Below are 8,651 nucleotides of genomic sequence, written 5' to 3' on the forward strand. Positions count from 1 at the left end.
CGTACTGCGCAAGAAATACGCCAATGAAAGTCTATGGAAGCGTGAAAAATACGGATTACACACGGACAAGCAGTGTGACTTGCGAGAAATACGCAGCGCTGTTAGAGAGAAAAGCCGGTAATTCAGTGCGGTGTACAGTAAACTCACACTGACAGCTTCCAGTCCAATAGGTAGAATAAATGTGTACACATAGAATAGGTATATATATATATATATATATATATATATGTCAGTGAGACACATATATGTATATATATTAATATTTATTCCAGCGCTATACAGCTTGAAAGCCGGTAATTCAATTACCGGCTTTTTCTTTCTCCTTCCTAAAACCCGACATGATTTGAGACATAGTTTACATACAGTAAACCATGTCTTCTCTCCATTTTTTTTGCAGATTCCACACTACTAATGTCAGTAGTGTGTATCTGCAAAATTTGGCCGTTCTATCTACTAAATTAAAGGGTTAAATGGCGGAAAAAATTGGCGTGGGCTCCCGCACAATTTTCTCCGCCAGAGTAGTAAAGCCAGTGACTGAGGGCAGATATTAATAGCCTGGAGAGGGTCCACGGTTATTGGCCCCCCCCTGGCTAAAAACACTTGCCCCCAGCCACCCCAGAAAAGGCACATCTGGAAGATGCGCCTATTCTGGCACTTGGCCACTCTCTTCCCATTCCCGTGTAGCGGTGGGATATGGGGTAATGAAGGGTTAATGCCACCTTGCTATTGTAAGGTCACATTAAGCCTAATTAATAATGGAGAGGCGTCAATTATGACACCTATCCATTATTAATCCAATTGAATGAAAGGGTTAAAAAAAACACACACACATTATTATAAATTATTTTAATGAAATAAAAACAAAGGTTGTTGTAATATTTTATTTAACGCCCAATCCAATCACTGAAGACCCTCGTTCTGTAAAAGAAAAAACATAATAAACCAACAATATACTTACCTTCCGCAGATCTGTAAAGTCCAACGATGTAAATCCTTCTGAAGGGGTTAAAACATTTTGCAGCAAGGAGTTCCGCTAATGCAGGCTGCTCCTTGCTGCAAAACCCCGGGGAATGAAGCTAAATATAGGTCAATGATCTATATTTAGCTTCATTTGCGGTGAGGCGCCCTCTGCTGGCTGTTCATAGATCGTGGGAACTTACCTAGAAAGCCTGGGAGCTTTCTAGGAAAGTTCCCACGATCTAGGAACAGCCAGCAGAGGGCGCCTCACCGCAAATGGAGCTAAATATAGGTCATTGACCTACTTTACCTTCATTTTCTGGGGTTTTTGCAGCCATGAGCATCATTGCATTAGCAAAGCTTGTGGCTGCAAAATATGTTAACCCCTTCAGATGGATTTACATCGTTGGACATTACAGATCTGCGGAGGGTAAGGATATTGTTGGTTTATTATGTTTTTTTACTTACAGAACGAGGGTCTTCAGTGACTGGATTGGGCGTAGAATAAAATACTCCAACAACCATTGTTTTTATTTCATTAAAATAATTTTAAATAATGTGTTTGTGTTTTATTTAACCCTTCACTACAATTGGATTAATAATGGATAGGTGTCATAATTGACGCCTCTCCATTATTAATTAGGCTTAATGTCACCTTACAATAGCAAGGTGGCATTAACCCTTCATTACCCCATATCCCACCGCTACACGGGAATGGGAAGAGAGTGGCCAAGTGCCAGAATAGGCGCATCTTCCAGATGTGCCTTTTCTGGGGTGGCTGGGGGCAGGTGTTTTTAGCCAGGGGGGGGCAATAACCGTGGACCCTCTCCAGGCTATTAATATCTGCCCTCAGTCACTGGCTTTACTACTCTGGCGGAGAAAATTGTGCGGGAGCCCACGCCAATTTTTTCCGCCATTTAACCCTTTAATTTAGTAGATAGAACGGCCAAATTTTGCAGATACACACTACTGATATTAGTAGTGTGGAATCTGCAAAAAAAAAGGAGAGAAGACATGGTTTACTGTATGTAAACCATGTCTCAAATCATGTCGGGTTTTAGGAAGGAGAAAGAAAAAGCCGGTAATTGAATTACCGGCTTTCAAGCTGTATAGCGCTGGAAAAAATATTAATATATATACATATATGTGTCTACTGACATATATATATATATATATATATATATATATATATAGACAGTATATATATATTTTTTTTATTTTTGGGACACATGGATCACTTCTATAGCGGTATGTTGGTTTTGCAAGCCTGCGAGAAAACCACGCAGTACGGATGCCATACGGATTACATACGAGGATGCCATGCGCAAAAAACGCTGACACACCCTGCCTACGGAGGAGCTACGGACCACTATTTTCGGGACTTTTCAGCGTATTACGGCCATAATATACGGACCATATTTTCATACGCTGAGTGTGAAGCCGGCCTAAACGCATGGAAAACTGCTGTGAATCTGCAGCGGCTAATACTCTGCGGATCTGCAGCAAAATCTGCAGCGTGTGCACATACCCTTAAATAATAGCGGCGCAGTTTTCATTAAATTACATCTACTTTGCTTGGACAGTTAAAAACACCAGAACTCTTATGCAAAAAATAACATAAAATATGCAGCATTTATGCTACGTGTGAACATGGTCTAAATTTCAAAGCAAAGTGGACGTGATTCCATTAAATCTCTGCTCTGTAGACTGAAGACGCTGCTGAACTCTGCGGAAAAATCTGCACACCTTTCCGCAACGTGTGCGCATAGCCTAAAAATTACATTATTTTTTCGTTATCAAGTGATTTTCAGAATTATTTTTTAGTAATTTTAAAGGATGAAAACATCTCTTATTGCCCCTGTGTATTTCTATCATTATAATCTTCCTGAAGTCAGATCTTGGAATACAGATCAAGTACACAAAATTCTGTCAGTGACACCACTAGCTTGTGGCTCAACAACTTAAAGCACCTGTCTGTAATGTTAAAGGGAACCTGTCACCAGAAATAACATTGTTAATCTGCAGGTTAACAGCATTAGGCCGGCGTCACACTGGCGTTTTAAACGGCCGAGTGCAATGCGATAAAAAAAAATCGCATTGCACTCGGACCAATGTTAAGCTATGGGGCAGCTCCCAGCAGCCGACTTTTTATCGGCCGTTTTCCTCGGTCCGAGACAATCGCAGCATGCTGCGATTGTCTCGGACCGAGGAAAACTCTCAGCTCACTCGCACCCATATAAGCCTATGGGTGTGAGTGAGACAGCGCACACCACTCGGATATCATCCGAGTGATGTGCGCTATAAGCGGACCCCAGCAATGGAGGAGATGGAGATATTCATTTCTCCGCCTCCTCCGCAGCTGTGCTCCGATCCTCCCTGTGCGAGAGAATCGGAGCACAGACGCATGACACTCGGCTCCTGCTCTGCTGTAAGCAGGAGCCGAGTGTCATTAGCATCTTGCATCAGATGCAATACGCCAGTGTGACGCCGGCCTTATTGTGTTGTCTGGCACCTTAATGCGGCAGGGAGAAAATGATCTTCATTCTCCCTGCCAGTATTTGGTAATCCGTCATGGGGGGCGGTGCCTGCGCTGGTTCAGTCACCGCTCTGGGAATACAGAACAGCTGCTGTAGATGAGTCGCCCGCCAGGGCCGTGGGGTACCCGGTACCGGGTCCGGGTTTACAGGGGGATGTCACGTTGGCGACCCGGTCCGTGGCCCTGGGCGCCCATGAAAAAGGGGAAATTTAATAAAGTTCATGTTCGTGACGCCACCTGTGGTATTCAGTCAGTGACCGATGCTGCTTTAAGGGGTCCACTGGGATGATGTTATGGCAGCTAGATGGTATAACTTCCCACAAGTAAAGTATATCCCCACGGCTCCCGGTGTGTAGATGGAAGATGGTGAATGGTGCAGTAAAGAACGAGGACATAGGTGTGCAGTCTCTTTACCTGGTTTACTGAAGACTTCAGGCAGCCACAGTCCAGGGCACCAGATCACAGGGCAGGCAGGGTCTGGCTGGCTTGGAAGCGAATCCAGAGTCCCCTTTACCAGGTGGAGTTTTTTTCCTGTAGTGTGGTGGTGTTGTAGTCCCTTACTGCCTATGGCTTCAGATAAGGTCCTCACTGTTCTTCTCTGTCCCCCATTTAGGATAGGACAATACCTGCATGGCAGGTAACACGAGCCTTTTTACAGGGACTCTATCACGCCCCGGGCTCTATGTGTTACTGTGCCTCAGGTGTGTGTGGTCCTTGCGGGCCTGGGCTTTAGCACATAGGTCCCTCTCGTCAAAGGCTTTGCACCGGACGTGGTACTCCTCCTCTTTAGGCCAGTTTCACACGTCAGTGGCTCCGGTACGTGAGGTGACAGTTTCCTCACGTACCGGAGCCACTGACACACGTAGACACATAAAAATCAATGCATCTTTTCAGATGTCATTGATTTTTTGCGGACCGTGTCTCCGTGTGCCAAACACGGAGACATGTCAGTGTTCGTGGGAGCGCACGGATTACACGGACCCATTAAAGTCAATGGGTCCGTGTAAAACACGTACCGCACATGGACATTGTCCGTATGCAGTCCGTGTGCCATGCAGGAGACAGCGCTACATTAAGCGCTGTCCCCCCCACTGGTGCTGAAGCCGCGATTCATATCTTCCCTGCAGCAGCGTTTGCTGCAGGGAACATATGAATATTAGTGTTTAAAATGCAGATCCAGGTCCCCCCCCTGTGTGCCCCCCCCCTCCCCCCGCTGTGATTAAAATACTCACCTAGCTTCCGGATCCCTCGCCGCAGCGTCCTCTTCTGGCCGCAGCGTCTCCTGTATGCGGTCACGTGGGGCCGATCATTACAATCATGAATATGCGGCTCTGCCTACCAAGGGGGCGGAGCTGCATATTCAGTTCTGGGGGCAGAGCTTCTTCCTCCATTCAGGATCAGGAGGCAGATCTCTGTTGCTGATGGACATGTCCGCATGGTACAGTAATATTTGGAGTGGGCAGCCATTATTTTTGCGCCGTGCAACTAGTCCCTGCCCACGATGGCACACTTGTCTTTTCCAGTGCTCCTCGTGGCGCTATAATGGTGGCAGTAATGGCGGCAATAGTCAATGCACAGTCTCAATAAATCACAGTTAGGCACAGTCTCTTAGGCGCACATGACCCGATTTGCTGGGTCAGTCCATCCTGTTCCTGACGCCAAGATGATTCGCCCACCAGGGACTTTCTCTCCCCGCACCCTCCTGTACGCCTGATGTATTACATGGACATGTAACAATTTCTTCATGTCGGTCCAATAAAAACACCATGATTTCACAAGCAGAAAAGGGTGAGTGCCGCATTTCTTTCTATTATTTGTATCACAGACTTCATGCTGAGCACCTCGATCCCTGGGATTTCGTGCAAGCTGTTAAATTGGATTCACGTGTATCCTGATAGTGTACTCCTCTGGTGCCGTTCATTCCATAAACTTTTCCTGATCTGTTTTGCATATATAAAAAATATGTATATATACACAGTGGGAACGGAAAGTATTCAGACCACTTTAAATTTTTCACTCTTTGTGTCATTGCAGCCATTTGGAAAATTCAAAAAAGTTCTTTTTTTTTCTCATTAATGTACACTCTGCACCCCATCTTGACTGAAAAAAAAACAGAAATGTAGTAATTTTTGCAAATTTATTTAAAAAATAAAAGTTGAAATATCACATGGTCATAAGTATTCAGACCCTTTACTCAGACACTCATATTTAAGTCACATGCTGTCTAGTTCCTTGTGATCCTCCTTGAGATGGTTCTACTCCTTCATTGGAGTCCAGATGTGTTTAAAGGGAACCTGTCACCTGAATTTGGCGGGACCAGTTTTCGGGCATATGGGCGGAGTTTTCGGGTGTTTGGTTCACCCTTTCCTTACCCGCTGGCTGCATGCTGGCCGCAATACTGGATTGAAGTTCATTCTATGTTCTCCGCAGTACACGCCTGCGCGAGGTTCACTTTCCAACAAGACAATGACCCTAAATACACAGCTAAAATAACAAAAGAGTGGCTTCAGAACAACTCTGTGACCATTCTTGACTAGTCCAGCCAGAACCCTAACCTAAACCCAATTGAACATCTCTGGAGAGTCCTGAAAATGGCTGTCCACCAACATTCACCATCCAACCTCACGAAACTGGAGAGGATCTGCAAGGAAGAATGGCAGAGGATCCCCATATCAAGGTGTGAAAAACATAATTCCCAAGAAGACTCATGGCTGTACTAGCTCAAAAGGGTGCTTCTACGCAATACTGAGCAAAGGGTCTGAAAACCTATGACCTTTTGATATTTCAGTATTTCTTTTTTAATAAATTTGCAAAAATGTCTACTTTTCTGTTTTTTTTTTCAGTCAAAATGGGGTGCAAGAGTGTACGTTAATGAGAAAAAATTGAACTTTTTTGAATTTACCAAATGGCTGCAATGAAACAAAGAGTGAAAAATTTAAAGGGGTCTAATTACTTTCTGTACTCACTGTATGGCCTGCTAAGGTCCCACAAATATATCAGCAGTTGTATACACCACAATGAATATTATTGCAAAGAAGGTGCAGAGTAGCTTCATGTTTCACCGTTTGCATTGCCAATGGTGAAATTCGCACTGACGTCTACAACATAAATTGATATGCTTGAGATCTCAAACTGGCAGCTCTTGCCAATTTACAGAGTGGATATTTTTCTTAGCTTGTGCATGAGATTTTTAGAATCTCTTGTACTATGTTGACACAGTAAAAAGCAGCACATTTTCCACGAGCGAATATACTGCAACAATTCTGCAGCCTTAGGCCAGGTTCAGACGTGTTTTTCATGATCCAAAAACGGAATGCAATGGCTGTACTGACCGTGGGTCTCCCAATCTAAATTTACAGCATCACACACACATATGAGGCCGCCGTCACACATGCGAGTTTTACGGACGTAAGAGCGCAGAATCTACGTCCGTAAAACTCGCAAAAAATACGGCACAATTATTCTCTATGCCCCTGCTCCTATTTGCCGTATTTTACTGATGAGTATTATACGGCTTTCTACGGCCATACAAAATCGCAGCATGCTGCGTTTGTCACCGTACTGCGCAAGAAATACGCCAATGAAAGTCTATGGAAGCGTGAAAAATACGGATTACACACGGACACGCAGTGTGACTTGCGAGAAATACGCAGCGCTGTTAGAGGGAATGAGGCTAAAAATAGATCAATGATCTATATTTAGCTTCATTTGCGGTGAGGCGCCCTCTGCTGGATGTTCATAGATCGTGGGAAATTACCTAGAAAGCTCCCTGGCTTTCTAGGTAATTTCCCACGATCTATGAACATCCAGCAGAGGGCGCCTCACCGCAAATGAAGCTAAATATAGATCATTGATCTATTTTTAGCCTCATTCCCTGGGGTTTTGCAGCGAGGAGCAGCCTGCATTAGCACAGCTCCTTGCTGCAAAATGTTTTAACCCCTTCAGAAGGATTTACATTGTTGGACGTTACAGATCTGCGGAGGGTAAGTATATTGTTGGTTTATTATGTTTTTTTACTCACAGAACGAGGGTCTTCAGTGACTGGATTGGGCGTTGAATAAAATACTGCAACAACCATTGTTTTTATTTCATTAAAATAATTTTAAAAAATGTGTTTGTGTTTTATTTAACCCTTTACTAGTATTGGATTAATAATGGATAGGTGTCATAATTGACGCCTCTCCATTATTAATTAGGCTTAATGTCACCTTACAATAGCAAGGTGGCATTAACCCTTCATTACCCCATATCCCACCGCTACACGGGAATGGGAAGAGAGTGGCCAAGTGCCAGAATAGGCGCATCTTCCAGATGTGCCTTTTCTGGGGTGGCTGGGGGCAGATATTTTTAGCCAGGGGGGGGCCAATAACCGTGGACCCTCTCCAGGCTATTAATATCTGCCCTCAGTCACTGGCTTTACTACTCTGGCGGAGGAAATTGCGCGGGAGCCCACGCCAATTTTTTCCGCCATTTAACCCTTTATTTTAAGAGCTAGAACGGCCAAATTTTGCAGATACACACTACTGACATTAGTAGTGTGGAATCTGCAAAAAAAATGGAGAGAAGACATGGTTTACTGTATGTAAACCATGTCTCAAATCATGTCGGGTTTTAGGAAGGAGAAGGAAAAAGCCGGTAATTGAATTACCGGCTTTCAAGCTGTCTAGCGCTGGAATAAATATTAATATATATACATATATGTGTCTCACTGACATATATATATATATATACCTATTCTATGTGTACACATTTATTCTACCTATTCTACTGTAAGCTGTCAGTGCGATTTTACTGTACACCGCACTGAATTACCGGCTTTTCTCTCTAATATATGTGTCTACTGACACATATATATATATATATATATATATATATATATAGACAGTATATATATATTTTCTTTTCTTTTTGGGACACAGGGATCACTTCTATAGCGGTATGTTGGTTTTGCTAGCCTGCGAGAAAACCACGCAGTACGGATGCCATACGGATTACATACGGAGGATGCCATGCGCAAAAAACGCTGACACACCCTGCCTACGGAGGAGCTACGGACCACTTTTTTCGGGACTTTTCAGCGTATTACGGCCGTAATATACGGACCGTATTGTTTTACGCTGTGTGTGACGGCGGCCTGAGGCTGTAAGTTTGGGGAGGG

Source organism: Ranitomeya imitator, chromosome 3 (assembly GCF_032444005.1).
Source record: "Ranitomeya imitator isolate aRanImi1 chromosome 3, aRanImi1.pri, whole genome shotgun sequence".
Lineage (NCBI taxonomy): Eukaryota > Metazoa > Chordata > Amphibia > Anura > Dendrobatidae > Ranitomeya > Ranitomeya imitator.